Here is a 21,494-nt window from a genome sequence, read left to right on the forward strand (position 1 = left end):
TTAGATTTTGTGCCTTAAAAAATACAAAGTATTACACTTAATTAATTCTACAAGTTTCTGTAGACAGCTCATAACTAAAGACCCCGGCCCATATGCACAGAGCTTACAGCCACTGCAGATGGAAAGTGGGTTAAATAGTCTGGAAACTAGTTCCAGCTAAAACAGTTTATGTCATGATTTGGCTTGTCAGTGGGGACAGAGCAAACAATTTTAACATGAAACTATATTTGTAAACTTGATTCTACCATGATTTGGTTTCAAGAGCCAACAGATGACCGCTGATTGTATTTTTAATTGTGTATTGTCGAGATCTAAACTTTCTTTGCCCAATATTTATTATTGTTTTAGCTGCTCTGCAATAGGAACTGCAACCACATCTATTCTGTAAGTAGATTAAGTATATGAATATATATATGGCTTCAGTGTAAAGTTTACAATACATTTATTTTCTTTGATGAAATACTAATTTGTAACCTCTTACAGAAGTACTCAATATAATGCAGGTATTCCTACACCTCCTGTTGCAACATTAGAGGAACTGTTTTCTTCCAGTAGAGCTAGCCCCCTCAAGTCACCCAAGTATTATCTCTTTCACTGCACATACCCTGGTCTACCCTGATTGCAGCTTTAAAAAAGTTTCTGAGAAAGTATAGCTATGCAAACTATTATCCCCCAAATGTAAAATGTAAAACATTTTCCCACCACAAAGCCAACCAAGAGCATATTAAGGCCTACCTGTCTAAAATGTATTTAAATAAGCCAAATAGTTTTTTTTGCTGAGCTAGCATACCCCATGTTTCAGCCTAAAGAAATTCAAAATTAATCTCGAAAATGGGAGTTCCTATGGGGAATGAAGACAAACTCTTACTAATGTTGTCCTGTCTGAACCACACATATCATATTACATTTATGCAAATTATGCTGAGGTCTTGTGACAGCAATCAATGCCTATCCTGACACCCTTAAGAATCTGTATTTAGTCAGGTCAATGCCCATCTGTTTATCTCATGACAACTGTCCATACATTAAATATATTGAAATACATTAAAAAAAATTCAGCCAGACTTGATGACCAACAGGCATATATACTGGTAGAAATATACTGCAGTTGGCGAAACAACTTGCATAAGTTTTCTTTCAAAAACACACACTCTGATGTGGTCAATTTCCCTACAAATAGGGACAATGCCACAAGTTTAATCAAAACACTCTATAATTAGTTTGGATCCCATTATATTCCAGCCTTAATTCATTTATTTCTCAGCTTTAGTGGCTCTTAAGGGTATATAAATGGATTAAGATCAAGTCAAATAAATGCTCCTGTTGCTGAGAAATCCAAAGACAATGGCCTGGGCTACACTAGCGGGGGGGGCGGGGAGGGTTCGAACTAAGGTACGCAACTTAGCGTAGCTGAAGTCAAAGTATCTTAGTTCGACTTACCTGGCCGTCCTCACGGCAGCAAGTCAACTGCTGCAGCTCCCCCGTTGACTCCACTATTCCTCCTGCCAAGGTGGAGTATGGGCGCCGATTAGCAGATCGATTTATCACGTCCAGACGAGATGCGATAAATTGATCCCTGATACATCGAACACTACCCACCGATCCGGCAGGTAGTATAGACGTATCCAATGAAAGAGTATAAGGGAAAGAATGAAGGTCAGAACTCCTTCAGATTTTAACTATTTTGTTTGCAGGCTGGATTTCTGGACTGAGATCTCTCTGTCACTGCTGATTAAAGGCATTTATCACTGCTCAACTAGACAGATAAACCTTTTCCTAACATTACTGGAAATAATCCATATGAAGATCTTCAACCCATACATACAGAAACAGCAGAATCTGTACAAAGTATCCTAAAATATAATCATATCCATTTCCAGCAAAGAGGCAGACAACGTCGTTACACAGCCATACTCCATGTTCATGGCTCTGCCAAACTTAGTCTGCTTTGACCTACTGAATGCATATAATAAGTCAAGTCAGGAGTTCAAAGTCTACTATGTTTACAGTAGGCCCCATCTTCCAAGCTGCCGAACACACTCAGCTTCCAACAGGTACTGAGACACAGGACCTGTCCCAATGTTTACAGCAAAGCCTGTATGTCCAGTGTAGCAATGTAAGTTTCATGTGCTTGGATTGGGGGGAAGAAAAGGAAAGAGAACAAACATACCATAGCATTTAGAAAGCAAAATCCATGACTTATGAATGCTCCAGTAACAGACAATCTACATTTCAGGGCATTGATACAAAAAATGTAGAACAATTATTTCTAAGCAACATAGACTAATAGGCTTCTGCCCCAAAGTTTTAACAACCTAAATTAAACTTAATGTACCGAGCAATGTCATCAAACTAAGGATCTCATTGAAAAGATCATTGAAATCAATGGAAAGGCATTGCACATGTGTCTGCTAGGGAAGGGAGTTGGGGAGTTGGAGAATGAGGGTTACAAAAGTGAAAGACAACAAGATATGCTTTGTATTACGCATCTAAATATCTCTGATCTTTAAAAAAGAAGACTAACTTAAAGTAGTATGGTTTATAGATAGTAAGTGGGATGAAGGCTGTGTGTGTGTCTGTCTCTGGGAAGAGTGATTTAAGTGATGGAAGCCTGAAGATTTTTTTTAAGTTTCTGATCTCCCTAATCCCAAACAGATTGTATTCACCTTTTTAACATCAGAAACAGGATTATGCCTACAGTTGGTTTTGAACAGAGCTGGGGCACATGCAGGAGCAAACTACAGATACATGAAGTTAGTGTTCCATAGCTAAACAGTCACTTTCACTCACCTCTATTGCCTTAGTTTATCAAAGCTTGTTTAATTATTAAAATGCTGGGATCAACTATGAGCAATACTGTTTATTGAAAAAAAGAACTGAAGTATCCTGGAAAAAGCTTTGTAAGCCACAAAGCTGGGGGATGGGGTATATGGCAATAGTGACTTCTGCAACAGAAGGGAGAGCTGGAAAATAGGGCTGAAGGAATTAGAGAATGATATAGCTCTAGATAATACTGATGGAGAGAGAGATAACCATCGCAAGTCAAAGTGAGGGATCCTACAAAGATCAGAAGATCTAAAAAACAAAAAAGTTTTCCTTCTGGAGTGAGTAACAGTGGAAAAATCTTAAGTGAGGAATCTTGGATTCTTGTTAGCTTCAAGCCATTTGAGCTGTAGTGCTTGTGTAATAGGGAAAGGCACTGACAGGTGGAAATTTAAATCATGTTCGTAAGCACCTTCGTGTTGCCCCAAGCTGCCAAGCACATAAAAGAGATTGCATTGCAATTGAAAAATGAGACTAGGGCCTTGTCTACACTTACTGGGGGTTCGACGCGTGGTGATCGATGCATCGGTGGTCGATTTAGCAGGTCTAGTGAAGACCCGCTAAATTGACCGCATATCGCTCTCACATTGACTCCTGTACGCCACCAGAACAAGAAGCGCAAGGGGAGTCAATGGGAGAGCATCTCCGGTCGACATTGTGTAGCGTGGACCTTGCGGTAAGTAGATCTAAGTACATCAACTTCAGCAACGTGAGTAACGTAGCTGAAGTTGCATAACTTAGATCGATCTCCCCCCATAGTGTACTTAGGAGTCAGGAGATCTGGGTTTTACTCCTAGCTATGACGTGGGCTTCCTCTGCAACCTGGGCCCAATCACTTAACCTTTCTGTGCCTCAGTTTTCCCCTCGCCATACAATTATCAAATATTAACAGAATCGGGAGTTTATAGCAGGTCTGCCATGCACAAAAGCGACCAGGGTACACTTTCAGAAGTGAGTCTTAGAAAATTTGTGCGAAAATTCTTACACATTAAGGATAGATCAGCCAAATACACCACCAGGAATATAACTTAGTTGAGCTTTACAGTAGAACCAATATCATGTGAAAGACATTAACTGAAATGTAAATACACACTTCAATATACAGATTCCTATAATTCTAATTTTCTTACAGTTATGTTATCTTTTAGTTCAAAAGACATGTGGCTGGCGAGACGAAGGAAGCTGGGAGACTAAAGGAGTTTGCCATCAGATGTAGAAAAGGAGGTAGGATGTTGTTTCCCCCTCCCCCTCTTAACTTGCAAGTACCCTACAAGGAAGAACTCGCATTGGGAGGAAAATGGCATGTTGCCAACATCAATACTAACTCTTCCTCTGCCTGCTCCTGAGGGGGCCCACCACCAGCCAGGCATACTGACCTTGAAGGCTTCCACCCAGGCCCTGGTTTTGACTTTCTGGGAATGAGGCTTGCACATCCCCGCCAACAAAAGCAAGGCAAAGAGATCACCTCAGTGAGCGAAGTGTCTGTTGGTGGAGTCCCTAAGGAAGCAGGCAAGAGAGCTGCAAAAGGAGGTAGCTTGTCTGAATATCCCCTAGGAGCACAAGGATTTCATCAGCAGGATGCACAGAGGATGCTAGCTAACTACAGGTAACTACAGCGGCACAAGAGGAAGGAGAACCAGCTGCTCTACGAGGAGGAAACTGGCTTCTGGCCAATTGGGGAGTAGACAGTGTTCCACCCCCACCCAGGTTCTTCATCCATCATGGTCAAGAATGAGTATAATATACTGGAAACAGATGGGGAGGGGCAGACCCCAGTGTCTGAAGAGGAGGAGCCACCAGCCACAAGACTGAAACACTAACGGCCACAGCACCAAGAGGAAGAGGCACAGAGTACTGGTGGTCAAGGACTCCCTTCTGAGGGGAATGGAGGCATCCATTTGCTGACCTGACAAAGTACTGGGAAGTGTGCTACCTGCCTGAAGCCCACATCCAAGCCATTACAGAAAGGTTCTTGAGGCTCATCTGTCCCTCTGACCACTACCCCATGCTGCTCATCCCAGTGGGTACTAACGATACTGCCAGGTATGACCCTGAGTAGATCAGCAGTGACTACAGGGCTCTGGGAGCAAGGATGAAGGAGTTCGGGGTTAAGGTGGTGTTCTTGTCCATCCTCCCAATTGAGGGTAAGGGCCCAGGCAAGGATACATTTATTCCGGAAATGAATGCCTGATTGTTCAGATGGTGTTATTGGAAGGGCTTTCACTTCCTTGACCTTGGGATGCTGTTTTCGGGAAGAAGGATTGGGAAGAGATGCAGGGGTGCCATTCAGAGGGGTATGGGTGGGGGCTTCTGCCTCTCCTCTGCCCCCCTCCCCCAAGTTTTGACACATGTCCTGGCCCCAGTGTGGAATGTGAGTTCTCCAGAGAAGAGGTGCTGCTCCCAGCTTGTGCCCCTGGGGCAGGGAGTCAGTGTTTTGTTTACAAACAGAGGCAGGATGATTAAGATAAGAAAGGGCTGGAAATTAAAGTTAAATGAGCCTGTAAAACAGGAATCCCTCTGCGGGGAAAGGGGGAGTGTTGAAGGGGACTCAGAAGAACTACCTGTTTCAGAAGATCGAGGCAGCAACCAGGAAGGCAGCCATTTTAGGGTATGTCTACATTGCAAAAAAACAAAACAAAACCCTAGCAGCAATTAAATTGTGAAAAAGGCTAATATTCTTGGGTTTATTAACAGTAGTGTTATATGCAAGACATGGGAAATAACTATGTGCAGTCCTACTCTATTGGGCATGGGTGAGGCCAATTCTGTGCACCACACTTTAAGAAAGACGTAGAAAAATTGGAGAGACTCCAAAGAAGAGCAACAAAAATCATAAAAGGTTTAGAAAACCTGATCTATCAAGGTTTAAAAAAGTAGGAATATTTAGTCTTTAGAAAAGAAGACTGAGGAGGAACTTGATAACACTCTTCAAATATGTAAAGGGCTGTTATAAAGAGGACTGAAATACAGACAAGAAATAATGGGCTTAATCTGCAGCAAGGGAAACCTGGGTTAGATATTAGGAAAATCTTTCTTAATATAAGGATAGTTACACACTGAAATAGGATTCCAAGAGAGTATGTGGAATCCCTACCATTGCAGGTATTTAAGAACAGGTTGAACGAACACCTCTCATTGATGGTCTCCTTGGTCTTGTCTCACCACAGGGGTCTGGACTTGATGACTTCTCCAGGTCCCTTCCAGCCCTACATTTCTACATTCTCTGAAAAGCGCTCCGCGAGACCTTACATTTAACATTTTTTAAACTACCTTCCCCATTTCTTTGAAAAAGGACATAAATCAGGAAGCTAAAAATAGCAATAGGACAATAAAGGATTTTCAGTTTTGTGTTGAAAGTCCATAATGTTGTAACTGACTCCACTGCAGGGTGTTGCTGTGAGTGCTGTTTTACATCAGTTTCCACTAGAGAAGTGGTCAGATGTTCTGAGTACCACTGTAGATTGTCCAGTCACTAGGCTCTGTGGGCTGTAGTCCTTGGGCGGTCCGCACTACACATTTCTGGATTCCAAGGAACCAAGGCCTGGTCTACACTAGGGTGGAGGGTTGAACTAAGGTACGCGACTTCAGCTACGCGAATAGCGTAGCTGAAGTCGAACTACCTTAGTTCGAGTTACTTACCCGTCCAGACGCAGCGGGATCGAAGTCCGTGGCTCCCCCGTCGACTCTGCCACCGCCGTTCGCGGTGGTGGAGTTCCGGAGTCGACGGGAGCGCGTTCGGAGTTCGAACTATCGCGTCTACATTAGACGCGATAGTTCGAACTCCGAGAAGTCGAACAGTACGCGTCGACCCGGCAGGTAAGTATAAAAACCCCACCCCGAACGAGCAGTAGTAGTTTTATCGCCAGGAGTGTGGCTCCTGGCAATAAAGCGCTGTCTATACTGGCGCTTTTCAGCACTAAAACTTTTGTCGCTCAGGGGGGAGTTTTTTCACACTCCTGAATGACAAAAGTTTTTGCACTCAAAGTGGCAGTGTAGACACAGCCAGAGTCTTCAACAATGTCTGTCTTTTAACATTAACTTCCAAACCTAACACACTGAATAGGAACACAATGAAAGGCGATGATGGTGACAAGAATTAAGGTATTACTGGTAAAAACCCCAACCCAGTGCTCCAATGATGTGGCTGGGCCCTGTTGGAAAGCAGTGGCTGTGTAGCAAGCCAGGAACTACAGAGAAGCTGGATGCAGAGCAGAATCGCAGTAACTGCATGCAGAGCTTCCATGGGGGAACAGGCTGTGACTGCCAGACATTACAGCTGAGTGCAGGTCTGTGCAAGACTTATGAGAGTGCAGAGCAGCAGCAACTGGGTAGGGAGCCAGTGCGTAGGGTTCCCCAGTGAGAGACACTAAACGAGCCTGGCCTGGAAACCTGCAAGCTCTTGTTTGCTTGTATAGAGACTGGACTGGAGAGGGCACCCCAGGCCTGAGAAGTCTTAACTCTCAGTTAGACTGCCTACAATGCCTCGCTGCTGAAGTACCTGCATTGCTTCTCCTGAGTTGCAGTACACCTAGCAGGCTACTGGGGTATGGTATCCTCCAGCACTGAGCAGTCTCAATAATTACAATAGCAACAAAGCACTCTAGGTACACACAGCAGTCTTATACAACAATGAATGGAGATTTTGTGGTAGCAAGCTTTCAATGATGCTGTGTTAAACAGAATTAATCCTGATGCACAACTGGACTTAATCTGATTAGAAAGAATGTCCAAACTTAAAACAATGTAAATGGACAACCATAGAGTACAGGTCTGTGGTGAATATAAACATGCATTCATCCAAATAAAATAGTTGCTTGCAGTAACACATGTAAAATTTGATATTTTACATGTCCTCTAGAATGACATTACCTTCTAATGTATTGTTTTCTTTTTACTCTAGTTTTCTAAATTGCTAATCAACTAATTGCTCCAATAGTTATTTTTTGCAGCCATTATACATTTAAATAAACAAAATACAAAATAATTAAGACAGAACAATTAAAATGGATTGAGAAGCATGTTAATGGACAAAATTAGTTTATTCAAATTCTGTTTTTCATTCATCACGACATTTGCTGGTCAATTTGCTTAATGGATTTTCAATCTCCTCTCACTCTTTTTTGGTGACATTTACTTTAAAAAGTACATTATCTTTTCCTTCTGTTTCCATTTTAAAAGAATATTTCTTGTAATGAGCACAAGCTCAAAATGTTGCTTTCTGGATTTTTGTGAAAAGATAGTTTCAACAAAGGCAAGTGAGAAAACTTGGAGCATGTAGTTTTTCCCCCTCGGATTGCAATTTGAATCAATGGTTATTTGGAAAAAGCTCAATTAAGGAAGGAAACATAGGACTTTTGGCAATGTGAATGATTATTATTTCAAGCCCTGGCAGCAACTTTATTAAATGGTAGCAATTTCATTAAAGGTGCACCGGTAGTCATCTATGCAGCTCCTTCAGAGGGGAAAAAGATAACAATAATGGTATAATTATGTTACTCTTACATTGGACCACATTAAATACCGCATTAGAGGACCAAAGCTTTTTACTCTCTCTACATACTTTATTTTGTATTAATTTTTTCAACAAAATTACAGCAATGAATAAAAAATTGACACAAGAAAGACCCAGCCACAGAATCATGAGATTAGTGTATATTGATTACAAAATGTTGTTTTAGTCATGACCTATCTAAGATATTTACATGGCTCCATTACAACATTATGAAAAGACATCACACTTGCATATAATGCATCCATATGAAACCAAGTTTTTGTTTGTTTCCGCATTTAATTGCCCATGTAAACTAATTTTCTTCATTGCATCTGTGTTTGAAAATTTTTATATAGTTCTGAATACTCTTAATATATATTTCCATTTTCTAAATATTGCATAAGCTTTGCTAAGATTTGAGATGTTGTTACCCATTTCTTGGTGTTCACTCTAAGACTAAACTCTTCTACCAACTCGTGTATACATATTTTTAAGAGGGGCATCTCATTGTACTTAGGTCTATAGAAATGCCTTTGTACATATTGCTCCAGTATATATTTTTATGATTTGTGGCCAGGAAACATTATGTAGGGCAGATTAACTGCTGGTTGGCAGCATCTCCAGAATTTACCATGGTTAGCAAAACCTGCTTCATGTAGTCGTTCTAGAATTCTGTAAAATCTGTATAAAATTTGGTTTTGGAAGTGTCATACAGATAGTGAGTCAGATGCATTTCTGACAATCTGTCATATTTCTTCCTAGGCGACTTTTGACAAGGAAATATAATAACTAAACCTCACATTTTAACTTTTATCTTGGATGTCAGCATATACTACAAATAAGTCATTTATATAAATTGCCTGCCAGGTTGTCTTTACTTTCCTAAAATATTAACACAGTCCTCTAAGAGATTTATTTTTCTATGCACAGTTTAATTGCTTATGCAGAATTGATTGTAGGTAGTTGCCCATAGAAAGTGCCATGTGATAGAAGTGGGTGATATGTTTTGCACAAGAAATGGTAGGAATCTAATTAGTCAGTATTTATTACTTGTTTATTTTTGCATCTACTTGTCCATCCACTTATAAACACACCTAATTTTGTGCTATCTAACTAGAGGTATTTTCATCTTTGGCAAAATTAAAAAGGCAGTGAAACAGATTCTGACCTCTACTTACTCCAGTGTAGCTTCATTTATTCAAAGGAGTTACTATGGATTTACACTGGTGTAAACAGTTCCGAATCTGGCCCTTGTATTCAAAAAGCAAATGTAGCCAAACATGAATGCAAATAAATTTTAGACAGTCTTTGAAGAGATCTCTTTGTGAGAGAGTCACCATTTATATTTGCTTAATGTCACGTAGTCAAAGGCTGTGCTTTTTTTGTAATCAACAGTTTGTTTCATTAGCTCATGGCTCAATCCCAATTTTACCACACATCTGCAAGCCCCCTCGAGCTGGTAGTCTACACAGTGTATATATTTTGTGTACTACACTTCCCTAGTCCAGCTCTGCATACAATCTGGGATCCTATGCACATCCCATACAGGCCATCCCCTCCATGGCCCCACCTCCTGCTTGGAATGGTGGTAGCAGAAGAGGCCACGAGATCTGTCTGCTGTAAAGATGGGGCCAGAGGACCCACTGTTGCTCCTCTTCAGGGAGGCTGAGACCTCCCTCCTTTTCTCCAGCACACTGCTTTGTCTTCAGGGAGGCTGTAGTCCAACCCAGAAAGAGGAAGACCGTAACCCCACCCATCCAGCAAAGGATCCTGTGTTTTGTGTGTACATGTCCCATCTCAGTAAAGAACCCTACTGGGTTGGTAGCAGGAGCCCCCCGACTACACACACAGTCCTCTGTTAAGCAAGGTTCTGAAGTAGTGGCAGCCCACTCTACTTCTGGACTATAGGCAACCTAGGTCATCCCTCTTGCTCAGGCCAGTGCTCCTTGTCTTCAAGCAGGAGGGATGGGTTTTGGTCTAGGAGGAGGGAAACTTCAAGTTTCCCAGTACTTCAGAAGAGAGTCATGGATATGCACAAGGAGGGCTTCCTGACACAATTGCAATTTGAATTAATACAGTTGGTCCAGTGTAAGTAGCATCCCATGTTGGCATCTTGCAGGAATGGAGTGTGCTTTATGGGTGGCACTTGAAAGTGTACAGCTATTTTTATTCCCTCAATTTGTCCTCTTTTTATTGCGCTGTAACACAGTCTTTCAATATAATATTAACATAGCTGTGAACATATCAGAATTAAAGAAAAAATTAGCAATGCATTGTACAATACCTGGAAGTTAGAAGTGCTATGGAATAGGAAGCCTTGAGAGTCTGTGCTACAAATAAATAAATAAAATAAAATAAAATAAAATAAAATAAAATAAAAAAGCCTATCACCCTATGAGGAAGAAACATTAATTTTGCTGAAGTCAATGTGACATTTCTAAGTTAAAAAATTATGCCTTTCCAACCATCAAAAGAACACTTCTATTCCACATCTGTGTTGCCTTGCTAGCCAGCTTCCTGGGTTTAACAACAGTTTTGTCCTTCCTATCCAATTCCCTTTAAGCCAAATAGTCATACTGCAAGCAGTCAAAACGCAGTGTTGCCTACTTTCTGAATATTTATGAGTCTTGCGATATTTGGGTTTTTAAAAAAAATAAAAAAACAGCCCCACCTCCTGGGGTCATGTGAATGTGAGTTTTGGCTTTCATTAAGAACATTTGCAAGTTTCTAGCCTTCAGAGGAAAACTTGAGAATATTACCAATGGCACCCTAGAATCTCAGAAACCAGAAAAATAGAAAACTCAAAATGCATTTTTTTAAAGTATTTATAAGGCAATATCATGATTTGGGCTGTAGATATGATTTTTGAATGTTTAAGGTTGGCAATAGGCAAAACAACATTTGTTTCTGAGTGTTTTACAGTTAATTTGGAGCTTTTTCCCTTACAACTCCTTAGTTTTCTGAATGACAGGAGATTACTAGTGAAGTTCCTCTTTAAAACCATCCAGCTCAGGTTCTTCAACTCAGCATTTGTATCAGGCCTTTCACTTGTTAACAGTCCACTATATGCCATGAGGAATACACCAGTTCACCATATGTGGAACACTGCCAGGTTGAGACTACTACCAACAGAAAACAGAAGGAAATGGTTGTCAAAAAACACCTTTGTCATCTCTTTGCCCAACCATTGTAACTCATTTGTCATGCTTCCAATAAGCACTAATGTGGAAAGTAACAAGCTATCTGATTCAAATCTAAATTCTCAAATTTCACTTACAAAGCTCTCAAAAACAAACACAAGTTAGCTTTATCTTCGTAAGCTTGTGCATCATCAACCTATGTTCCCTTCACCACTGATATCTATCACTGCAGTTATCCCATTTGTCCACTGAAGTTTTCCCAGTATCAAGTATTTAGTAGTTCTATTTCATGATTCTGTACTCAGCTGTTGGCTCAGATTTCAAATGCTAATCACTTGATGTTTTCAAATGCAAAACTACAGAAATGTGTGGTTGATTATGTTATTAAGTAGTGCTTAATTTTAGTTAAGTTGCCCTTAGGTGATTTGTGAAAAGCAGTACAGAGTTATTTATTGTGTATCTGCATTAGAAAAGATCAAAACCAAAACATTTATTGGGTAACCTACTTTTTGGAGTAATCCATCAAAATAGCAAAGAATAAATCCACTAAAAGATTAACATTTACTGTACCTTCTAATTATTGTAACCCTGAAAACGTCACATTCACTCTTCAAACACAGATGTTTACACTACTCTTTTATGCTTTTATCACAAACTGCAGCAATCTTAGCCAGTGAGCAAACAATACATTTCAGTTTCCAGTGTCAGATCCCAAGCCAATGAGACTACTCATATGTAAAGTTAAGCACATGCATGATTGTTTGCAGAATTGGCTTTTCATAGCAGTTAGGTGCCTATGTGCCCTTTTGAACACCCTTTCAGTCTCTTAAAATTCATAAATAAAACAAAATACCCCAACAGTAAAAATAGCAAAGCAAAAGAGTTGTTTTAATCAGTTTTCTAACTAGTACTGTGCATTCTTGTCAGAGTTTGATTTTAAATAATGAGCAAAAGCTTTGGAATGAGAGAAAGGTTTAAACAGAAGACTGGGTTTTCACCTTCAGCTGCAATTCAGCTTTTGCCATAAACTGAACAATAATCTGAACACTGAGGAACAGAACAACAATTTTGGGAGGTGAGGGAATCAGGTAAAACACTAATAGGGTAACCAGATGTCCTGATTTTATAAGGACAGTCCTGATTTTTGGGTCTTTTTCTTATATAGGCTCCTATTACCCTCCCCCCCTCACACACACACACACCCTGTCCCGATTTTTCACATTTGCTGTCTGGTCACCCTAAACACTAATGGGCAGAAACAAGGCAAAGATCTATACATAAAATGAAAAATTGTGCCACACTGAAGACTACTTAAAGTAAAAATTATTTTCAGGATATTAGAACTCATTTCCTGTTGTCCTTTTTTAAACAGCTGAAAGACTTGAGGAAGTGAGTCAAAATCCTGGAAGATGTTTGTACTACACTAAAAAGAAAAACAACATCTGTAAAATAACATGTGCATATATACATTGAGAAAAATAATGTGCAATGGCTTCATCTCTCATGCATTTACCTTCATCAGTGAAGAGCGCAGGACAGCCCAAAAGTGGCTTAACCTTGACCAACTACTGTCTCTCCTTACCAGACTAATATCATAATAGATCTTCTGTCATGTATTGTATATAAATATGTTGTGGAGCCTCTTTGATGCTTTGAAGTTCTTGGTTTTTTCCAGATTTCTTACCTTAAGATTTTTTCAGATTATTTACTGAAAACTCAGGGCGCAAAGAAACTTTTCTTCAAAATAATAATACATAGCATTTTATGTTTAGTCTAACTGAATGATAGATTTGTTACAAAATATTTAAAATATTTTGAATCTACCAAGAGTTATACAGTAATTACAACAAATGTATACACTGTATTAAATTAAACAATAGAATATACAGAATATAGAGGCAGCATTAGGCCACAGAAGAGAACTGGAAGTCAAGCTAGGTTTCAATTCTTCCATTTGATGGGGCTAGGATTTCGTTCCTAGAAGTAACAAAGAGTCCTGTGGCACCTTAAATACTAACAGATGTATTGGAGCATAAGCTTTCATGGGTGAATACCCACTTCGTCAGACGCATGTCTGCATCTGATGAAGTGGATATTCACCCACGAAAGCTTATTCTCCAATACATCTGTTAGTCTTTAAGGTGCCCCAGGACTCTTTGTTGCTTTTTACAGATCCAGACTAACACGGTTACCCCTCTGATACTTGATTCCTAGACATCTATTCCAGGCTTTGCCCCGGCTTACTGTTCAACCTACGTCAAGTCACAACCTTTCTGCCTCAGTTTCTCCATCTGTAAAACTGAGTAATACCTATACCACTCTTTGTAAAGGGGTAACCCCTCTGATCTACATAAGAGCAGGAAATATTGTTGAAACAATACAATTTATAAGAAGTTACTAACATAAAATGAAAAGTATGTGAAGATTCACCATAGTCTAATTGTGTTAAGAGTTGGAGTAATTTATGTCAATAACAGTGGCACTGCGTTAGAAAAATAGCACATAGAAATGTCACCAATTTGTATCAATAGTATTTAAATTGGATTTGAATATAAATCCTGCTTCTTCCCAAACCCTGCTCATTCTCTGTTATGCAGCAATGGAGTAAATCCTAGGGGAATCAAATGTAGGCATGTGATCACAGCAGTTTCCCAGTGACTCTGGCAGGAAAAGAGTAGTATTGCACAATCCTTGACATTTCCATTCTGCTCCTGGCAGCGCTTCAGGCAACCGATATGCGCAGGAGACTCATACCTATACTCACTGCTGTAAGGAAGGGAGGGAAACGCAAACAGAATTGCTGGGAGATGGAGGTAAAACAAACACAGAAATGGAGGGTTAGGGAATCAAATGGGTTGAGGGGCCAAACAAATATCTTAGCAACAGTCCATCTGAATTTTTAGTAAGCTCAGACTCTCTCCCCCAGGGCTGGCAGGCGTTGGGAACATAATGGAGATGGACACGCATCCTTCCAGGCAGAGGGCACACCTTATATTATTGTTTAGTGTCTGAATAAGAGTGTTGATGGGCTCTGAAAGGAACCATGCCAAAACATAGCAGCAGAGTGAATGGGATGAGAGGATTTTCAGGGAGCGTGGGAAGAATAACAAAAAAGGGCTAGATCCACAAAGGGATTTTTGGCACCTAACTGCCACTTTAGGTGCCAAAATGTAGATCCTCAAACACCCTACTCACGGCTGCAGGCATCTAAAGTCCCTAAGTGCCTAAATTTTCTCTGGTAAAGTCCCCTAGGCATCTACAAAAATCTGCCAGTGACCATGTGCACTGTGCAGTCTCCTCAGGTGGATGCCTAACTCATGCCTAAGCCTCAGTGCAATCCTGAAGCTGGCCTTGCTCACCTTCCCTGTGGGGAAAACCTGTGGACACTGTCAGAGTAAAACGATCAGGCCTTACACAAAACAGTGGAGGATGTGACAGTTCCAGGCCTGTTTATAACTTTTAGCCCAGTGGTCAGGCATTCATCCAGGATGTGGGAGACTTGGTTCAATTTCCCACCTGACCTGATATGGAGAAAGGACAAGAATTGGAGTCATCCCCTCCCAGAAGAGGGCCCTCACCACTGGGCTGTGGGGTATTCTGAGGCTGGTGTCTCTCATTCTCTCCTGTTGAAATTGTTCCGCTGCATATAAATAATAAAATATGCACAGAAGCAGGAGGGCTGGAACCTGGGTCTCTCACATGGTGATTACCATAACCACTGGGCTATAGACTCATTCTCACTCTTTTCCACAGCTTTGTGGTTAGGGCACTCTCTTGGGAGGCAGAAAACACACGTTCAAGTCTCAACTCCCGCAGAGGCAGGAATTGAGCCTAGGTATTCCACATTCTGGGTGAATGCCCTAACCACAGGGATAAAAGTTATAAGGCAAGGTGCCACCACCTCCTCAATACTTTTAAAGAGAAAGTTTAGATGCCTAATTTCAGAAGAGGGTTCATAGCTGTGAATCCTGAGCAGAGAGAGGCACTTCCCACCTGCTAAGACATAAGCACCTGAGGGACAGGGCTTATGAACCCCCTCTCTCCTTGGCATTTCCCATTGGTTAGTGTAGGTGGTACCCTGTTCAGCTTGCTGACTTTTGTGGCTCCCGTTCTTAGATGCTTAACTGTGTCATGTATTGTACAGGGTGCCTAACTCAGGGCTGTGAATTCTACTGGGCACCTAAACAGAAGGTGTTGCAGTGTTGAGTCCAAGTCGCGCCGGGGGGGGGAAGTCTGAAGATTCTAAAAGAACATCCCACAAAAAGAGTGTATGAACTAACAAAAAAAAAGTCAAAGGGGAGAAGATGGCAATAAACTGAGATGCAGAAAACACAAGGACAGGGAAAGAGCACAAAATACCAGCAGTGAAGTGAGGGGGCTGAAGACATGAATGGCTTAATTTCACAGGAGAAACCATATTAAAGTTTAGTTTTGTACTAACTCATTCTCTTTTTGCAAAAGTGAGGGAGAGGCAGGGGAGGAGAGAAACTCGACTATCTGACAAAGAAATTAAGTGTGATATAAAACACAGACACCCACATACACCCACACATACACATAAACAGACACCCAAAGACAAACATTTTTACCATAGTGAGTCTTACATACTATTCACTTCTCATCCCATTCTAATTCATTAATTCTCATTCACAATTCGCTTCTCATCAATATCAGTAAATTCATCTAAGGTGCCATTCAAAGCAAATAACACCAGAAAATGTGTCTGAATCTAATCAAGTAAGTAATCAAGAGAAAAAAATAATCTCCCCTGCACCTTCTACTCCTTGACACAAGAGCCTGGATTTGGTGACCTTCAGGACATGTTGCAAGGCTGACCTGTTTTCCCAGGCTTTTCCTGAGGAAACGAAAAGCTGACCTGAAGGTCACAGACAACCAGAAGACTACTTAAGGGGCTGGGGTCAGAAATGTTATCTGGAGGTTAGTAGACATCAGGGGAAGTTAAATATAATAATCTTGTATATGCTTACAAGAAGTTTGGAGAGTAACCTCTTGTGGGAGGGATTGTTTGTTGTTGGTTTTGTGGCCCTTTTGACCCATGTAATTTCTGTACAGAACTAGAGCACTGAACTGGTATTTTATAAATGTAAATAAATATGGGCTAGAAACTGAGGCGAGGCCATGCTCAGCTTCACCACACCTAACTTTTAAGTCCCTAGAAAATCATTGGGACTCAGAGCCTGAGTTTGGCACCCATGCACCCTATACAATGCATGAGGAGAGACAGGCACCTTAGAATGCAATTCACAAAAGCCAGCTTGCTAGGTGATGCCTTGCCTAAACTAGCCAATGGGAGATAGCAAGCCAATGGCTTATGCTAAGCCCCGCCTTCTCAGAGACAGGCACCTGTCTGGGCTGCTCTGGCCACTTGGGATTCTCAGGCTTGGTCTACACTACAAATTTGTGTCAATATAACTATGTCGCTCAGGAGTGTGGCTTCTCCTGTCAACATAGCTACCACCCCTATGCTGATGGGAGAAGCTTCACTAAGGCCTGGTCTACACTTGGGGGGAGGGGGAGAGTCGATCTAAGTTACGCAACTTCAGCTACGTTATTCACGTACTTAGATCTACTCACCGTGGTGTCTTCACTGCAGTGAGTCAACTCCTGACGCTCTCCCGTCGACTCCACCTGCGCCTCTCGCTCTGGTGGAGTACCAGAGTCGACGGGAGAGCGCTCAGTGGTTAATTTATCACGTCTAGACTAGAGGCGATAAATTGACCCCTGCTGGATCGATCACTGCCCACCAATCCGGTGGGTAGTATAGACAAGCCCTAAGTGGCACAGCTGCACAGGTGCAGCTGCAGCACTGTAAGTGTAGACAAGCCCCCAGCTGCACCCCTATGCCATTTTTTGCAAGAAGCTGGTGGGGCAAGGGGGAAGAAGGGCAGGAGGAGGACAACCTCCCTCATAATAACTTTTAGCCCAGTGGTTAGGGTACTCACCTGGGATGTGGGAGACCCCTGGTTCACATTCCCCATGGGAAGGGATCTGCTACTTCAAGTGAGTGCCCTAACCGCTGAGCTATGGGAGACTATGATATGGGGCTCCCTCACTCAATCCTGTTGAAGCTGTTCCAGTGTGGCTAAATAATTACAAAATTCAATGGAGGAAGGGGATGGTTGCTCCCAGTGTGCTAACCACCAGGCTAGAGTGTCTCTCTCTCGGCTGTTCCACTGTGGATAAATTAAAGAACCATTGGGCCAGAGAGGGTTATTTGCAAGACCCCACTTTCAAGAATTGGGAGAGCAAGTTCAGCCACCTTTCATTTTCTGTCACCATGCACTGCTTCCCTCCAGACTTTAGCTTCAAATAAGATAAGGGAGGGAGAAATTAATTGTTTTAAGTTGTCAGTTTCCAATTCTGATTCCAACAGAGAGCTGAATTCATCCCTGGTGCAACTCCTTTAAATCATTAGAGTTATCCAAGGGATGATTTTAGGCCACCGAGAACATCTGATGGTTTCTCCCCTACACATCTTTTATTAAATATTTTGATGGGGAAATCCTGAATTTGTCAGCCTGATATATCACAGTTACTGCACTGACAGATTGTCATCGGTAGCGTGAGTTGGGTTTGACATTGCCTGACCTATACAATCTAAATCCGGATGATGGCAACTGCTCAGATTTCACACATATGCTAGCTGAGACTGATTCTGCCACCTTTTTCATGTTGAGTTCCCTTAGTTCTACTGCAAGTTGTCCCATTTATTTCAGCAGGACTACCTGCAGAGTAAGGTAAAATTCGGCATAAAGGTGATAAGAATTGCTAAGTGCCTGAGTCTGAGTGACCTGTCCAAACAAGAGAGGGCAATAAATTAGAATGACAATGACATGACAAGCATGCATAGTTGCTGTCCATCCCTACCATCAACTCAGTTCTCCAGTTCACTAGGCACAGCGTGAGTGAAATGACCTAAAAATCTACAAGCCAGTGCAAGAACTAGAAAGCCTCCTTTAAAAGAGGGCTTGACAGGAATTCTTACTTGGAAAGAACAGGTGATTAAAAGTTTGTCTCTCACAAGCTGACAAAATGCATAAATACATTGACTAGGAGATGCTCTACTAAATTCAGCCATGTAACAGTGCCCTCAAAATGATCTGTCTAAAATGAATGAAACCAGCGACAGCCATGAAGACTATATTTCACTTACACCTTCACCTCTGCTGCTGAAAGCCAGACTCCTGCTCTTGAAAGTATTTCTCATTACCATTTCTGTTGTTTAACAGCCATCTGACCACAGGGACATTTCGTACTGATTACGAGATGGTTTACTGCCAAAACAACCCAACCCGGGCAGATGCAAGACCCCTCCCCCACCGACAGATAATAGTTCTCTGAAGAACAAAAAGGTGGATTAACTACTAACACTCCTTCCCTAGATGTGGGAAGCACCTATACCAGGGTGCGTGTAGTGTAGCCCGATTCGCACGCCTGAATAGGAAATATTACCTTGCTCGGGAGCAGTGATTGTTTCTGCTTCCCTCACAGTAGCCCATTCGGACTCTGCAATAGCTATCAAGCTACCACGCTGCCCCTCCAAAACCAATGCAAGCCTGACTTCAGGAAGCGCTACAGCCGCGTAACGAGACTGGGCATTGGAGGGCGGCAAGGAGCGCTCACGCGTCTCCAAAAATCGCGCTCACGCTATTCATTGGCAGGACGAGCTATGCAAGGATTTGCCAAAGTTCGTGCAACTGAAACTCAGGTCAGTAGTCAATGCAATGCAACAAATACCAGGCCCCCTGCTGTAGCAGGAGGGACCTCTAAGTAATGCGAGGAACCTGTCCTTTGCGCGAGCCGCTGCTTCTCCTACTTACCGCGCCAGAGTTTTCACAATAAACACAGCTGGTGCGGCGAGCTCGTCGATCTTTATCAATGGAGTGAGGGTAAGAAAACCAGGCACGCTGTCCTCGCCCGGCAGGGGCATGGGTGCTGGAACTAGGGGGGCTGGGTTCACAGTTTGGTCAATAGCTCTCAGTACCACCCCCACCCCACTACACAAATTGTTCAAGCACCCCTAGACAGAGGAGCAGAAATTCTCCGCCAACGCCTCCACGCACCCCGGCACTGCACTGCTACCAGCCCTACCTGTCCCGGCGCTGCGCTGGAAGCAAGAGCTTTGCTAGCTCCTCACCGGCGACTGCACAGCCCAAGTACCAGCGGGAGAAGCTGGATGAGCACTGCCCCCTCCCGCCCCTCACTCGCTCGCTCCTGGGAGCAGCGCACCGTCTCCCCCTGCACACGCAGCGAGCCGTGCAACGCGGACCCCCCAGCACCGGCCAGTCCCACCTGTTGGAAAGCTCAGCAGCAGCACAGCGCCCGCCAGCTCCCAGGCCAGGTAGGAGCCTTTCATGCTGCCGCTGCGCCCTCCCTGCGCTGCGCTCCTCGCTCCCAGCACTGCCGCCAGCCTCCCGCGCGCACGGACACCTCGCTAGTGCGGGAGGGAGAGCCGGGAGCGCACAGCCACCACCGCCCCCAACCTGCTCCTCCTCCAGCCACGCCTCTGCCTTGCCCCCCCCCCCCTCCCGGATCCCAGTCCCGGGCGGCTCAGGCGAGCGCTGCCCGCTGCTCTCTCGGGCTCCTTGGCTGGGGGGGCTTCGGTGCCCCCGAGTCTCACCGGTTCCTGGGCCGTTCCTCCCTTTCAGCTGATGCCCAGGCGGGCCAGAAACTCCGCGCCTCTGCGGTGGGCGGGGGGATGGCGCCGTGTGCCAGCGAGAGGGGCACACAAATTAACGGGAATTGGCTTCATACGCTAGAGAAGGGGGGAAAGTATCCAGGGAGCCCGCCTAACGCACGCGTCGGGGACGCTACAAATGCGCCGCATGGAGAAACGACCAGCCAGCAGCTTGGTCATAGATTTAAGCCCCAGCACTCATAGTAAACTGAGGGTGATGGGGGGAGGCCTATTAACAGGTTGGATCGGCGTCAATCCTGGGTGTAGCCTGCGTGGGACTTCTCTACACCGGCGTTAGGCTGCAGGGAGCGCTGGGCAGGATTGGGCCCTAGAAAGAGAGCTCCTTCCTTAGTAAAAAGAGCTACAGCTACACAAAATCACTTTCCTTTAAGCAAGAAGCTGTCATACGATGGGATCAAATATCTCTGCCACAGTGAAAAAAGGGGGGAAAGTCTTTACAGAAACAAATATAAATATTCATACATATACAACTATTTTTATAAAATACAAAAATGTATGCTGCCTATATATATATATATATATATATATATATATATATAGGCAGCATACAACATAGACATGAGTGTTTAACAGCACTTAATTTCCACTATGGTTGCTCCCCCCCCCCCCCCCCCGCAAAGTATCATAGAGCGGTTGACACTAGACAATCAAGACAAAGCCCTACTAATGGGCACTCACATGCAGACAGAACTTTTATACACTATTAGACATCCTGAGAAAGAAAAGACACACTTGGGGAGTGTTAAAGAAAACTGTCAAAAAGCTGTAATCGCCCCCCTCCAAAAAACCCTTGTTTATTGTGCATCTGGATGTAGAGAGGGAGATAGGACAACTTTTAACAGGGAAAGTGCAACCAGAATCAATGTGGACTTTTTAAATTTCAAGTGTGTCAGTAAAAATCAGAAAAGTTATTGAAAGCAAGTTATTCATTTTCTTTTTTTCACAAAACTGTCAGATTTTTCCAAGGTTAACAACATTATCTCATATTAGATCATTAGATCAAAGTCTTGTCTTGTATGTTTAAAATGGCTGTCTCAATTTCCCTGTTTTCATTTTAGACAGCTAGTCTCTGTTGCTGGGCAGATCCGGCCTTTGCCTGCAAAGGAGAATACATTTTTTAAATCAAATAGCATTCTTTAAAATCACATTTCTCACTAGGAGTCAGCCTCAAAATTAATTTCGGAGGGGAGAGGGATCTTAATAGCCAAACTTTTTAAAATTTTTAAAAAAGTTATTCTTCCCCGAGGTTTTTTCACTCCTGAGAATGGTTTGTATAGCAAAAGACCGAAATGGCTTAACATAACAAGAAAATATACAGAAA

The 21,494-nt window shown here is 42.6% G+C and overlaps 1 pseudogene; it reads right to left on the reverse strand.

Annotated features, from left to right (window-relative positions):
• The window catches only part of LOC123356894, a 33,559-nt pseudogene extending 13,708 nt beyond the window's left edge, over window positions 1-19,851 (reverse strand).
• Between the last annotated feature and the right edge of the window lie 1,643 nt (window positions 19,852-21,494).

The sequence above is a fragment of the Mauremys mutica genome, unplaced genomic scaffold, assembly GCF_020497125.1.
Source record: "Mauremys mutica isolate MM-2020 ecotype Southern unplaced genomic scaffold, ASM2049712v1 000005F_np12_subseq_1:122570_obj, whole genome shotgun sequence".
NCBI classification, from domain to species: Eukaryota; Metazoa; Chordata; order Testudines; family Geoemydidae; genus Mauremys; species Mauremys mutica.